Source organism: Patagioenas fasciata, chromosome 7 (genome assembly GCF_037038585.1).
Source record: "Patagioenas fasciata isolate bPatFas1 chromosome 7, bPatFas1.hap1, whole genome shotgun sequence".
Taxonomy (NCBI): domain Eukaryota; kingdom Metazoa; phylum Chordata; class Aves; order Columbiformes; family Columbidae; genus Patagioenas; species Patagioenas fasciata.
The window spans coordinates 22,542,627-22,558,568 of NC_092526.1; the positions used below are offsets into that span (position 1 = coordinate 22,542,627).

The 15,942-nt window shown below is 38.9% G+C and overlaps 1 long non-coding RNA gene across 1 annotated transcript in view; it reads right to left on the reverse strand.

The window, feature by feature from the left end:
- The window catches only part of LOC136103198 (uncharacterized), a 74,030-nt gene that overhangs the window by 50,150 nt on the left and 7,938 nt on the right, over nt 1-15,942 (reverse strand). The window contains exon 3 of the long non-coding RNA XR_010651576.2: nt 3,197-3,254. This is a non-coding gene — a long non-coding RNA (uncharacterized lncRNA). The remainder of the gene's footprint in view (nt 1-3,196; nt 3,255-15,942) is intronic.

Here is a 15,942-nt window from a genome sequence, read left to right on the forward strand (position 1 = left end):
TCTCCAGAGAAGGAGACTCCACAACCTTCCTGGGCAGCCTGTTCCAGTGCTCTGTCACCCTCATCCTGAAGAAGTTCCTTCTCATATTTAAGTGTAACCTTCTGTGTTCCAGTTTGTACCCATTGCCCCTTGTCCTATCATTGGTTGTCACCGAGAAGAGCCTGGCTTCATCCTCATGACACTTACCCTTTACATATTTATAAACATTATAATACATTGTAGTTGCTCTCTCACATAAAGAGCAACTCCACCACCTCACCTTCCTGGCCTGTCTTTCCTGAGAAGGACATAGCCATCCATGACCACATTCCAGTCATGTGAGCTGTCCCATCATGTCTCTGTAACTGCCACCAGTATATAATGCTTCAACTGAGTTACAGATCTCTGTTTCACACTGCTCAAACTCCCTGATGGGGGAATTGATGTCAGGCCAAAAATTAGAAACAAATTCCTGCAAAACCGAAGAGGTTGTGCAGATCTGCCTGGTCAAGCTCTCTCCTTTCAGTCCATTCTGGCAGAATCAACCAAATGACATGTGCATAAGTCTAGATGTTTCACTGTCATACTGCTGGCTAAAGAGTATCTGCACAAAGTGTTAAAATGTAAAGTTTTGTGTGGTATCCTGAGATAAGAGATCACCTTCTGTTCCCTGGGCCTTTTGAGTGAACACCTTTTGAGTGAAGTCTTGAGAGTCAATCTCCAGACAGCCTTCCCCCATTGCCTATACTACTTCTCACGGTTTCTTCTGTCTGGTTTTTCACTTGCACGGCCACTCACCTCTTCTCTTTTCCTTTTTCTTCTCTCTTCCCCTGCTTAAATCTCAGCTGAGTGGTAAACAAGAGCGTTAACTAACTCCATTTGTGGTCTGGCCCTATCTCCTTCCCAAGACCTGTCTAAGCTTCAGTTACTGTCACAATCTCTGGCTCTACCATAAATAATCTGTAAAGCATCCAAGTTATCCCTCGCTCTTTTCTTCTTACCCTGTATCACAAAACTCTCACTAGCACATGTGTGCTTCAGCCCTCTGCCCCACTCACTGTGTGTGAGCCTTCATTTCACTAACCAGGAGGCAGAAAGATGGTCTACATAGAGGCAAGTCTGGATGCCCTTGCTTTTATTCCCTGGCGGGCTGGAAGGCTAGGACTTGACTGTGGGAATCATGAGGCAAAGGAATACACAGTATTCATATTTCAAGATGAGACAGTTTGGCCAGACAGCAGCAGTTTCCTCTCTTGTTTCAGGCCATGACTCAGATTAAGCCAGAATTGCAGAATGTGTGATGAAAATCGCAAATTGGATGGCTACAGGCCAGTTAAATCTGTCACTTGGTCAGTGAGAGTGCATCACCTGCCTAAGGCAGATGATATATTCTTTGCAAGGATCTTCTGTGTTTTCTATGATAATGAGAATCAGCCAGAATCAGAAAAAATAAAATATATGTTTTTCTAAACGGCCCCTAACCCACAACTTCCTGGCACTGCTGGGGTCCTGCTGGACAGTGGTAGTTACTACTTTTCAGACAGAAAAAACCTAACATTTTTGAGCAAATGGCTGTGGAAACCCATGTAAAATGCTGTTGATTGCTTTGCTTTTTCCCTTATATTCCCAATCCAGCAGCTTGTAATTCCAGCAGAGGTAAATCCCATTGTTAGTGGAATTTTCACCTGAGGAAGGATTTTGTAATAGCGTTTTTTGCAAGGCACATTTGTAGCAAACAAATGCCGACCATTCCTCTTCTCTACTGGAGGGTAATTGTGTTACAGCGAAAGGCTTTTAACTACGAATCTGACTGAATTGCTCAACCCCCCTAGGAGACATTCCTGAAACATGAATTTCAGTCTGGCATGCTGAACGCACTGTTCCTGCAGCTGCTGCTTTTGCTGACCAGATCCTCTGTAGGAGGAGCGCACTCTCAGACAGCAGCGGAAAGGCAGTCCTGAGTGTGGGAGAAAACAATGCTGCTTCGGAGCCCGAATGGCACTGATTAAAAGCTTCAGCATGGATTTTAAAAGCAGCATAAGAAGTAGCAACATTATACACAACACACCTATCTATGTAATAAAAGTTACTGACTGGCATTCTGCTGACCACAGCTTTCTAACTGCTCCATTGTTCTGTTAATCAGAGTAACAGAATAAGAAAGAATGCACTTTTAAATTTTTCAGGTAAATTTCAAATCCCAAATCAATTAAATTCCATCACGTACTATATCACTTACAGCAATGATCAACTGTGCATCTAAGATTGCCTTTTCTCAACAGACTCTGGTTCATATATTTATTTAATGAACATAAGCATGAAAAGGTGCTCATTACAGAGTATCTGTCATAATTTTGATTTATTCTTATGAAAGCATGGTGTTGGTAGTAAGCTCCTGGAGCTTTTTGCTTTTCACCTTGGTACCCTCCCCAAGAGAAATGAAGAGGCCCTGTTGCAGTTCTCATTTTCTTCCGGAACATATACAGAAACACACTTCAAATAATATTATTCTTTTACTCTAAACAGCTGAATACCTAATGAAAGAACACGAGACTTAGAGTCTTTTTATGGATACAGTCTCTTATCAGTTCTTTATTTGACGTCAATTACTAAGTTTCCTTTGTGCTTTCCCAAACAGAGTTTACTCCTTAGAAAGTTCAAATTGGCATTTTAAATGCTATGAGTGCAATTTAGGAGGCCCTGTGCTGCTCAGAACTCTTCTTTCCCTGCCAACCACTTCCTGAGCAAAGGAGAGTCTTTTCAAGAACTAGTCCTAACGCACAGCTCTTCAGGTAGTGAAACGCAGCAAACTGAGAACAGTGTTTTAATTCCTCATTTTATCATCTGTGTACCAGTATGTTTGTGTGATTGATCTTCTATTCAGGAAGAGGTAAGTGCAAACCTAAACAAAGCAATGGTAGACAGGATACTTACAATGAAATGGCTCATGTATTTTTGGTCAGTGGACTGAGATGAAAAACAAAACATTTCTGAAGCCTCATGATACAACCACTATCCTCCTTCTCTGAGGATATTTCAAAGAACAGTAACACGTGAGAAAATCCCTAAAACTGTTTAACAGCATCTTTCACACGAACAACTGTAAGTACAGTTGGGGCTGAATATTGTTCTGATAAGCAAAATGTTATAATGCACAGGATTTTAAGGTTGCACAGGAAGATAAATGGATGGGTAGGGGCAGTTTCAGGACACTTACCCACTGTTGCAAAGTTGCAAAATCCCAGAGGATGTAACGGTTCATCCATGCTCACAGCCTAAAAGAGAGAAAATGGGCAAAATGACAGTTTCAAACTGGAAGTCCACCTCAAAAGTACTTGAAATATGTGATAATGAGAGATCAGGCTATAGAGCCAGGGGCATGGGAAATACTCTGAATAAAGGAAACTTTTGACGCACACAAGAAATACATTCTTTATGGCTAGACTGGGATCGAGCAAGTTCTCTACAGCTTTTTGGGGGCCTGTTTAAATGTAGTGGGCTTTGTTCTGGTGCTGTAAGTCAGGGAGGACTCCCATCTATTATACTTGCAAGCAACTATAAATGTATTTAAACATGCATGTAGTCTATCAAGGTATTTTTATTTATTAATTTCCTCAGAGAAAAAACATCATATTTTATTTGTTGTTTATTTTTAAAAATCCTTCAATAACATAGTATAAGTCCTATGAAAAGCTGCTTTTGTGCATTCAGATTTGGACTCTTAAAGATCTGTATGTCAATAAACAGCTGTTGTAACTGGGGTACTGGATGTGATCTTAAGGTGTGTGTTGTAACTGCATCTTCATTCAACTCGGGGGTGAGACCCGAGGAATGTTTCTCCCCGGAGCTCTAACTTTCATGAACAGAAAACCCTTAGCATGTGGGACAAAAAGTAGCATTAAGTGGTCTACACAGATCTCAAATCCAGATGATAGGGACTCAGATCATGTTAAATGTTGCTGTCTATACCTGCCAGGTGTACACAAGCTGTAAATATGTTTTCAGATCCCACATGATAAGAGCTCCAGAATGGAAAACAAACAAACAAACAAACAACCTGTTCAGGGCTTAACATATAGAAGATATTTGGCTTTAAAAGTTAGATTTTGAAAAGAAGTAGGAACTTCTCTTCATCAATTGGTCCGGTTAACAAGAAAAGCTGAGAAATGTTTTCCTACATCTCCCTTGCTCTCTTTCAAAACATGCTCAGGATATCAGGCATTAAGGTTCTGGGTTGTGTCGGGAAATGTGCCAGATCTCACAGGTATCTTCTGCTGTCAAGCCTAGCGGGAGTGGTACCTACTCTTCTCAAGCCTGTTCAATGACACAGGTACAAGCTGCAGGGACATAAAGAACACTCTGGCTGATGGGATTATTTCTAACCTAAATGTGGCTCTTGGTTGTGGAAGGAGGAACAGAACTTTCACTGGCCTCAAAACAAATCTCCAAAAAGCTGCTGGACGGCAACCAAGGAGGAAGATGACAGCCAGAAGAGGACACTAGGCTTGTAATTCTTTTATTTCTCATTTGCATCGCTTACAATTCTGAAAGTTCTTTGTCTTTTTGGTAGGTCTCTTTCGGAGCTCAGCCAAGAAGCAGCCTATTCAGTGTGCTTTTGTTGAAGCCTCTTTGCCTATAATAACATTTGGGGGGTGTTAGCTCATAAGGGTAGATCTGAACTCTTTAGAAACCATCATGTTTGGTACCTGTCATAGAGAGCTACAATGACAAGGATAAAAAGACACAGAAAGAAGTTGTCCTCACTCAAATATAAAATGCCTCTGTAACTGGGAAATCTTACAGTGACATGGTGTGTGTAGCCCACACAAATGTGATTAATACCTAACAAGGGAAGGACCTATGTAAGGTTAATTACTATGCCCAAGGAACATTCCCAAATGAGAATGGAATAGCTGGATCCCACTGGGGCTCTCAGCGAGCTGATCAGAATACATGCAGGTCAGCACTAATGTTGAGAGATTGCTCCCAGGACCCAACACAGTTCAGGTGTCTCATTCTGTTGTCGAGTCTCTTAAATAACTATTTAAAATAGTCACTCCATTGGTTAAAAAGGAATTTTTTGTTTTAATTAAAAATCTATTCATTTTCAGTGAAACTCAAAATTGTACCTTTTTAATATCTGTGTCAAAACACGAAAACATAAAGTTATTTAGATGGTCAAAATAGATATTTTTAATTCATGTTTTAAAAATTTGAAATCTGAAACTGTGATAAAAATTGATGGAAAAATTCAAACTCCATAATTTGTCCAAGAAGTAATTGTAACAGCAAATGAAGGATTCACTTGAACATTTTTTGAATGCTCATTCTGTACCTTGACAATTTGGGAAAAGTGATACAGTATTCTTCACACATCTTAAAGGGATGAAGGGAGAGCCATTGTCTTTGCTTTCAAAGTGCTCAGCACATTTTAATAAGATGGTGGAATATAGTCATATATACAGGCATATTTATTTTTCATCTGAAAATTGTACCTGTTTCCACTTGAAAAAGATGAAAAATGTCTATCAGAGCCCCTCAACAACTAAGCAGTAGCTGTATATTGCACATTTTCATTTGTAAATCTATGTATTTTTCTAGACTAGCACTAATTTATTATGACATCAGTGAAAAGCCAAATGGTCTTCCTTCGTGGCCTTAACAACCTTTTGCTCTTTTCGAATTTAAGGTGCTATTACAGAAAACACCTAACAGGTCCAACCCTGCAGAATTCCCATAATGTTGGCATTATGAATTTTTCTAATTCAGGCTTTGCACATCTTCCCAGGCAGTGACTCACAAAATTGGTTTCTACATTTCTGCTTAAAATTCAGGACTCAGAAGTAAATTTCAGGTGCAGGCCCCATTTTCTTCTGGCGGAGTTAACTTATGATACTCCTTATGAACTCAGTGGCGACTAGTAGCTTGGAAAGTATGTTTCACTGTGCATTGCTTATTTGTCTAGAGGCAGAAGCTGAAATACTGGTGCACACTGCAGAAATGTATAATTTCATGTGTAATGACTCATGGGATAATAGTCATGGCATTCTCATGGAACATGTATATTGACCATCTAGATCTCTTTATACCTGAGAGGTGTAGAAAAATTTTGACTCCTCAAGAAATGCCTACACATTTCAGTTGTATAAACCAGTACAGACACCATCGTGCCTTTGAGAAAAGTTGATTCCTGTATAAGGCTAAATGCTCTGTAAGAATTCCTAGCTAGGACTGAGTTGAACAGCAGCTCTGCTACCATCCTGCATCCACTGAGACCAAAGAGAAGGAGCAGGATTAGTAGGGATGAAGAAAGAGCAGGACAAATATTTTGTATAACATACTTAAAGTCACAGTATTCACGTGGCCAATGCTATGGTATTGTTGGGAAGAAGTCTTTTCGACCCGGTTCAAGTGATGGGTTACTGTGTCAGGCACAAATATAGGCTGTAATACTGGCATAGTAGTGCTGTCATTGCCTGTGATGTTGTCTTTATTTGATTTATTCATTACCTTGTTCTCTATATAATCATGTGAAACTATTGTAATTTTTTGAAAATGTTGTGCCTGGATTCAGCATTATCACACTGCTCTACTAATTCTTGTGGGGAGGATGATTCAGTTTCATACAGGCTTTTTAAATTTTGATGTATAACATGTTGCAATTAGAGAAATAAAACAGTCAAATAAATCTAGACATTTTAGTTGGGGAGTGAGGGGAAGGCAGACATCGGGTAAATCGTGTTTCCAAGTCCTGAATAACTGAAGCGGTGTTTCTGTGTTGCTTAGTTACAGTTTCTGTTTAGTTGGCAATGGGGTTCACTGAAAATATTTTAGCTTCTGCTCCTGACAGCTAAAAATGGGAATTCACATGCAATCTTATAAACTCAAATACTGTTAAATGCATGTCTCATGTATCTCCTCAGATGTGAGCAATGGATAGCATTGCCAGGCTGCAGAGTCAACACTGAATGGCACAGTCATACGCAGCTAATTACAGACAGTTTTCACAGGTTGGCCCATTTCTGTCCTGCCATATGCAGAACAGAGTTCAAGAGCGACCATGAACAATTTGCTAGCTCGGGTGGCAGAAGCCAGGCGGTACTGATGGCCTCAGGAGATGGGTGCTGACTTCACGCCAATTCCAAATCTCTGCTCAGCCTCCCCAGTTTACTAAAAAAGCTGCCTTTCCTGCCAGCCAGACTGATAAGAGCAACATGCAGAAGTCTGGTTTATGACTTATGACCAAGTGTTACAAGGTTTGAATGGAGGGAAATATGAAACCTTGTGACCCTGACTCAGAATAGCCAAACTCTGACTGCTCTGGAGATGCAAATAGCAAGAACTCCTCCATTTCTTACTGTGGACATGTTTGGAGGTAGGGGAAGGAATGGTGATGATTTCAGTCTTGTTCATCTTAAGATGCAAAATTATCATGAAAATAATAATAAAAAATCTATTCTGAACTTTTCTGGGAAGAATTAATCTTAAGAGATCAAGACAATCCTCAGATTTGGTGACTGTTGAATTTAAATGCAGTTCAGAGTCTTAAAGTAAACAGTAGAGAAAATACTTGATTGTATTGTCAGCTGAAGTAACTTCCGAGTTCAGATAGCTGCTGCAACACAAAATATAAATGGAGCAAATGGATCCATTTACAACATACAGGCAAAAATGTTGTATTATTGTGAGGGGTTGAATGACATACCACACATGCATGTTGTCAGCATTAAAATATCTTTGGAATTTCAAAAGTTCTTGGGGAGCTTTTCAAAACTCAAGGAGTTGCATTCAACACAGTGAAACTCCATGAGATCCTATTTTGAAAAATAAAGAGAGACTAATCATAGTGTTTAAAATTAGTGGTAGCTTATCTTGAAAGGATTATATGATCACATTTTTATCTGCAAATGGAAACAGTGCGAACTATTTAAGTATATACAGTTGGTGAACTTGTGGCTGAGACCAACAATTATAACAACATTCTCTGACTTTCTTGGAGTATGAATCATCTTTCACATAGTTTTACATGGTAAAACTGTGATCTTATAAGTCATGATAAATTCAGTTCATTTGGTGGTTTTTTTTCCCCTCACATGACTTCATCCAGCAAGGAAAGCTCAGAAACTGCAAGTACAGAATCTCATGAAACTAGAGAAGAATGAATGGGTACTATACATCACAGCATATTCATCAGTGGCTGATAAGAGTCTCTCACAGCAAAATTTGGTATGATCCTTCAGCTGATATTTGGTGTGGGGAATCATTGTAACAGATATATTATAAGCATCGCTGAAAAATACCACCGATTCCTCCTTACACAAACTGAGCCATCCCATGTCAGTGTCAGTACTCCTGAAGCCATGTGTTTATATCCACATTAGAGGATGCCTGAAATTTCACTGACATTTTTTCACTGAAATACCAATATAATGCTTCTTTCACTACCCTGAATACTAAAGGATCAGTAAGCTATATGGGAAATACTAATAATTCACTATAATTGTGCAGTTTAAGTTCAGTTCAACTGTTTTGTCATTTCTTAGTCTGATAGTTGTCGATTTTGTGCATTTTGTGGGCTTCCTCGAAACTACCAATCAGGGAAACCCTCATAATTGTGTACCATCTTCACAGGACAGGTGCTTTTGGCTATTGCTCGAGATCACTGTTTTTTTCAGTGAGAAATTATTTATTTAAGAAATTAAATAACCTCAATTTCTACAATGCTTATAATCACTGACAAAAAGTAGGTTTATTGATTATGAACTCCAGCAACCTGTGAGTTGATAGTTCTATCTGTCTTCAAATAAAGTCTGATTTAGTTTTATCAAATGTCTCCAGTCTAAGAAGATTTGCTATTTTTATCAGAAATTGAACAAGCCCAATTTCATAAAGAAAGTTATTTTGTTTTGATAGTTTGTTTTGAAGAGGATCTCTGGAATTCTCAACAGAAGCTTTTCAACACACTTCTCGGTCAGATGGCCTTTTCATTTGTGGTTTGATACATAGCTGTGCAGTTCACTTAAAAGTGTTTATTCCTTCATCTACTGTCTGGAAAGCTAAATTTAATTTTATTCATAGAGTGCAGAATAAAAGCATGGACCATGCACACTGGTGAATGCAATTCACTTTGCAAATTGTTTTTATGGTAATGTTGGAAAAGGTAGCAGGTATTCACTTTGTAGTGGTAGGAACAGGGAGAACAATTCTGTTTCTTGCAGTGGGAAAAAAAAATGAGAATAACAGTAATGATCTTTCTACAAAGCACCACTAGGGTCACTTGGCTGAAAAGGTCACTTGCCTACATTTCTGAACTAACTCACATTCAGTTCCTTTTTCATTTAATTTATGAGAAATCTAAAAAGCTGTTGTTAAAATTGCATTCAAATCCTACTTCATGCACCATGAGGAGATAAGTGGTTTCGGTTAAAACTAGAATTAGAAAAATAAAACTGCCAAAACCAAAGAGCAATAGTTGAAATTTCTAAACCAAGGCACAGTAAGAATTTAAAGAAAGCAGAAGGAAAGTATTATCAGCAGAGACACAAATCTCATAAGCTTCTTGCACTACAAATGAAGACAAGTGAAGCACAAAAACATTACTTTCAAATCCCTCTTGTACAGTGTCTTATAACTGAGGTGTCTGCTATGGCATAAAATATTCTTCTGCCACAAAATGAGCATAATTTTAATAAACTGTGCTTTTGAAATAATTGAAAATGTGCAGTACACTGGGGTACATTAGAGCCTAATATTAGTTAGTCTGATTTCTTGTAGCAGTTGCAAGTGTAAAAGCGCCAGGCAACAGTATGACTTAAACCAAGCACATTAATCCTTTTCAGTGTGCTTGTTAATAGTATCAAAATGTTGGCAGTTTTTGTACCTACAAAGTGAATATGTTTCTATTTCTTGCACCCAGCAGCTTTAGGGTGATGGATTACAGATCCCATCCCACTTTCTCCAAAACCCTATGCAAGACAGTGATAAGCAACGTTGTCTCTGTGTCCTGTGTGTAGGGTCTATAGGATCTGCAGGGCCACTTCTGCATCACTTCCATGTGCGTAGCATTTGTATTGAACGCCTGCTCCAATCTTACTCGGGTTAACAGCAAAAAGTCTGCGTCCCCGAGAGGTTTTTCTTGGGCTCTGGGCACCATATGGAAGCAGAAGCCAGAAATCCACAGCCAGGACTTGATTTCCACACTACTCACAAATGGCAGCTGTAGGGCAAACACAAAATGTCAAGCGATCACAATTAGTGACTTTTTTCCTACTGAAAAATCTCTTTCCATATTCACATAGGGTGAACTCAAAGGAAAAGCACATAAAAAATGCATTTTCTCTTCATAGTGTTCTTTTGGCATGGATAGGAAGTATTTGAAGTACAGCAGATGTGCTTCTGCTCTACAATGGAAATGAAGTCTTTTATAACGTGTTTAAATATTTTGACTTCAATACATATATTGCTGTAATTGGACAGTCAGTGGCGTGTTATCCTCATGGTCTTCTTTCCCAGATGGAATGAAGCCCTGTGTTGGTTTCAAATATTTAAATGTTTTACAATATTATTATAAGACGACACAATATTTCTTGGCTTATTGAGGGCAAAACCAAAAATGCCTTAAAAAATGCAAGTTGTATGACATATTTCCATGGTTTGTCTGCTAGCAAATATTAACTGAAGCATTTTTGCTGGATTTGTGTAATAACCTCATTTCTTCCAAAGAGGAGAAACCCTAGAATAAACTAGTCCCACTGCCAAAGTGAAATGAAATGTGCTAGTCAGAGGCAATGTGTGCTTATACAGTGTACATCCCTCAAAACTTAGCTGAAAACTTAAAATCTTCTATGTAAGTAAGCCTGAAAATGATCAACAACAGCACTGAATCGGCACTTTGCTTTTTAAAATTTTCCTGGTATCATGCTGCAACAGAAAGAAATGTGTAGTATCTGTATTCCTAAGCCATGCTTATTTCATGCTAGAAAATGTATCAGCATGTGTAAAAGGCATAAACATAACAAAACTCCCTAAACCTTTTAATTACATTGTTTAGAAACTGTTTTGGTGGACTAACAAACTACTGCTATTTTGAGGACCTAAATCGCTAAGGAGAGTAAACGTAGGAGAGTAAACGTAGTAGGTACTTCTCCGAATTTCTCTTTTGAGAGCTCTGCTAAAGAGGTAAGGGAGAAGGATGGGCACGTGGGCTTCTGAAAAATGTCTAGGGGTGACTTAATTTCTTTTGATCAGCACATGGCTCATAAATTTACCAATTTTATCCCTCTTACAGGGGCTGTGCCACATAAGCATCCCTGGGGACTACAACAGCATGAGGGCTGTTGGATATTCTGAATATCCAGTGAGGGCTGTAAGCATGCCAAGAAGGTTGTCTGAGGGCAATATTGCTGGGCTGTACAGAGATCTAGCCAAAACCCATCCTGCTGTGAAGAAAAAGCATCACAGGGAATCCTGGATTTAACTGTCCCCAGAAGTTCTCCTCCATCCCAGCCCTCTAAGGTACCCAAGTAGGTTCATTTTTGTGGCTCTTAACCGGGGGAAATATTCACATGCAGTAAGGCAAGCTGGCCACAAATGATGTATATCTGAACAATATTAAAATTGCAAAGTCAACCACTCAAAATCTAGGAAATGACTGGATTAAAATAATCCATGGCCAACTAGTCTATGTTTATTGAGGTTATTTATGATGACATTCCCCTTTTTTTACATGGTGATGCTTCTCCAATGTGGTGAACAAATGGTCTCTGCTTCTCCAAAGAACTGTGTTTTCTCTATGTTGCTCAAGTCTTGTCTTTAATTTAGTACAGTCTGTTCAGACCCTGTTGTGACCACAAGGTTAATGATATCTTTACGAGCTCTTCTCTGCACTCATCACTGTATAATCAATGTACTTTTCAAATATTATCAACTTTTGCAGCAGTGCTGGGAAATACAGAGGTGTCACTGTTACTCCCTCTTTTCAGATGGCTCAGTAGGGTGAACTCAGAGACTTCAGCTCCAGCCTCTATAAGAGACATTCTGCATGTGTGTACTCTCACTGGAGAAAACAAAAACCTGGGTAAATTTTCAGAACAGACAGTCTTTCACATTTCAGGTCCCTGTTGGAGACCAGGAACACAATAAAGATGCTTAAAAGAAAAGGTCATCAGAATGTTCACAACAGCAGAACAATGTATATCTGCTAAACTGTTTGGTGACTAAATGGCATTGGCTGAGGATTTCTGACAGAAGACAGATCCCAAATATTGAAAAATTCAGTTTAAGATCTTAAAATTTGACAAACCCATAAATACCTGAAAAGAGGGTCCAAGTGTGAGACATGTAAAGCAACCTTAATTTTGGCATTAGCGTGACCAGGGGTACTGGTCGTGGGAGGTCTGGCAGGTGAGGTCCCAGAACGCGCCCTCCAGTCCCGCTTCCTTTCCCACCTTCTGTGGTGGGAACACTCCAACAAACATGCAACGAAGTTTAAGCTTTCTAGGAACAGTCATCTAACACAAACTCACAGAATTTTGCCTTTCCGCGGGGAGCTGACTGTGCAGGCCTTGACTTGTGAGCTACAACACATTTCAAGATCCAGGCTTGGAACAATGAAAGATCTGTTTCCCATATCCGGTCTATCTCCTTTTATTTGAACAGCAGCCAGCAAAGTGCCCTTGCAGCACAGAAAGTCAACAGCTTTCTGGGCTGCTTTAGGGATAGTACGGCCAGCATGTCGAGACACAGGATTATTCTCCTCTCCCCAGCCCCGGTGAGGCCAAATCTGGAGTGCTGTGTCCAGCTCTGGACTTTCCAGTACGAAACATGGACCTACAGGGGAGAGCCCAGGAAGGGGCAATGGAGATTATTAAAGGATTAAAGCATCTGACATATGAGGAGAGGCTGAGAGAGCTGGGAATGGTCAGCCTGGGGAAGAGAAGAGTCGCGGGATCTTATAAACATTTATAAATACTTGATGAGGGGTGAAATAAGGAAGATAGAGACAAACACCTCTCAGGGAAGTCTAGATACAGAACAAGAGACCACAGGCACAAACTGAAGTGTGGGAAATTTCACTTGAATGTTAAAAAAAAAATAATTACTGTAAGAGTGATTGAATAATGGATCAGGTTTGATTTAACAGAAATAGAACAAGAACAGAAAATCAAAATGTCAAAAAATGTTAATATGGAATGAATCCCTGCCTTGTCAGGAGCAAGCTGTGACTATGGAAGGATAATACCAGCTGCCAGCAATTGTGCAGTATTTTGTCACTTCTCTTTCTCTTTTCAGGAACGCTTCCAAATATGAGATAGTTGGTGAGCCACAGTGTCAATGAGGAGGTGCTTCCTCACTGCATTTCTTGAATGCTTCTAGAAGCCCAGCTTCATCTGCTTAGTGTCTAAGAGGGTTTTGTCTCCTCTTACTTCCTCAGTGGTAACTTCATTTTTTCTTTATCTGCATGGAATTTCCTAAATGAGATTATTCTCCGTGGTCCTTGAGAAGTTCAGATCCTGTACAAATTTGGAGTCAATGAACTTCTGACCTGGCAAGCTCTTTTCCTTCCAGAATGATGCTCACCTTTTACCCTCGTTTTGTGCCAGCCTCTCATTTGCTTTCTTTCTTAGCTTTTGTTTATCTACCCTTCCCATCTTTCAACTATGAAAGAAGCTTTAGAAAAATGGGCACTTCAAAATAATTTAAAAGTTGCTGTCAGGCATGAATGTTGTTAATTTCACGGATAAGGGAGAAAAATCAGAGAACAAAGACAACAGAGCATTTCTATAAAGATTTGCTGTACATTGTACCGTCTCCACTTAAAGCTTTCAGATTTGTACAACTTTTCTCTAGAACCAACATGACTTATATGACTTATATGTGAAAACACCCATGCTTCAAACTCGGTATTTATTGGTTTTATGCTACTATTGTGTCATTAACATATTTTTAATACATCCAGGTCTCCTCCTGTTTTTATACACGAGGTAGCACTTCATGATTGCTATTCGACTACAGGGCTGCAATAGTTGGGCCTCCTGTTACACAACTCAACAGTCTGTTTTTTAACCAACAAATGCCACCTGTCTGTACCAGCCAGGATGCAGCTCACAGCCACAGCAGGTTTTTTCCTCACCTATCAATTGGTTCACCTTTTTTTCTCAGCCAGAATAAATTACTAGGGCTGCCTATGCTGTATTCAGCTCACTCTTTAGCCAGTTGTTCTGAATTATTTGCGTGTATAAGCCTGCAAGCAAATATATTGTGAGGTGTATTTTTAAAGCTGTGAAGACCATAAATGTTACATATAATCTGAGACGGACTGCATCATTTTTACCACGTAAATAAATGACTGAATTTGTCTTTCTTGTTTCATTTGCCTAATTTCATTATTTGGTTTTTATGGGTGTGTGTTGGTGCCCCCAGCAGGCTCTCAGAAAAACTAAATCTGTAATCCCATGAACCAATCCTTTCAGAAACTGTTAACTTGTTTACAGAATTGTGATGGATAGAATTGCTGCATTGAACATACATGATGCTGCACAATGAATTACTATAGAAACGTTTTGTCATGTGCAAATGTGTGGTACATACGATCGTCACCTATGACAGACCATACTGCCAGTACAAGTAAATATAAAGCTTGGAATGCTTTAATTAGAGTACTTCTATGATCTTAATTACAATCCTGTCCTTAGAGTAGTGAAGAACACCTATGTAAACAAGACAGTCTCAGACTTACTGAATGTCCTTGACTTTCATTTATGAAATTATTACTTACACTGAAATAATTTGCAGGGTTTATCTGAGTTTACTTTAAAGAATTTGACTCATAGTTGTCTATCCTCTTGACTGAAAGAATTTGCAGAAAACTAGAATTTGCAGAAAGTAATCAAAAGACTTGTTTCTTTATTCACTGCAGATTATAAATCATTATTTCATGTAAGGTCTAATTAAATTACACATCCCAGCTATACAGGTCTCATTGACAAAGCTTTTTAGAAGTGTTTATTTTATGATATGCATAATACTTTACAGACATCAGTTATATAAACAAGGAATCAAGGGGACAGCTAAGGTTGCTCACTTCTGTTGAAAAGCAACAGGCATTGGGAGCTAGAGGGAAGGCTGTTGAAATCACCTGTGAATCACAGGACAGGAGTTTTATTTGCCAAGAAACTAAGTACCATGTCCCTTTTTCCCTTTAAAACCTCTTAATTCTAAGGAAAGGTGTGGTATTCGCACAAATAAAAGTCTCTACTACTGAGAGGTAGATTCATGAATTACCATGAAGGAGCTCAGTGGGACTGCAGTCAACTGCTTTTATGCCACACATCTCATGTATAATATAAAAAAAGAGATAAAAAGAATCTTGACATTGTGTCAGAGCTTTGTTTTTTTAGTACCTATTCATCAATACAAAAATACAATTGTTATAAGAATTTTAAATACATATAATTGATTTCTAGAACTGATTGCTAGGAGAAATGTGGGACAGACTTCAGGAAAAATAAATTTCCTACAGTGATCAAGTAAGGTTGAATATGAAATGTATTTGAATTTAGTATGGAAAGATCAATTATTATGAAAATAAGGGACCGATAGAGGATCACTTTCTACTTATTACAGATTTTCTTGTTGAGCTATTATCTATGACAACATAGCAACCACAAGAATGTTTAATGGGGTACCTTGCTCCTAGGAATTCCCAGGCTTCCCCTCAGACTCCACCCGGTAAAATGATGAAAACTAGTCATTTCATAATCACAAATTATGATAGCCTAATGGCTTCAATAGCAGCAGTGGCAAATTCAGGGGCAGGCTATGAACTGTGCTCTTCCTGTCCAGAAATATATCCATGTGTATCTAGCAGAGAGCTGACACTAAGTTATGAAGATAAAACTTGGCCCAAACAGTTTAAAATGTGTTCAGCTGGCTCTGCAGCTAAGCAAAACCACCTTTCCATTT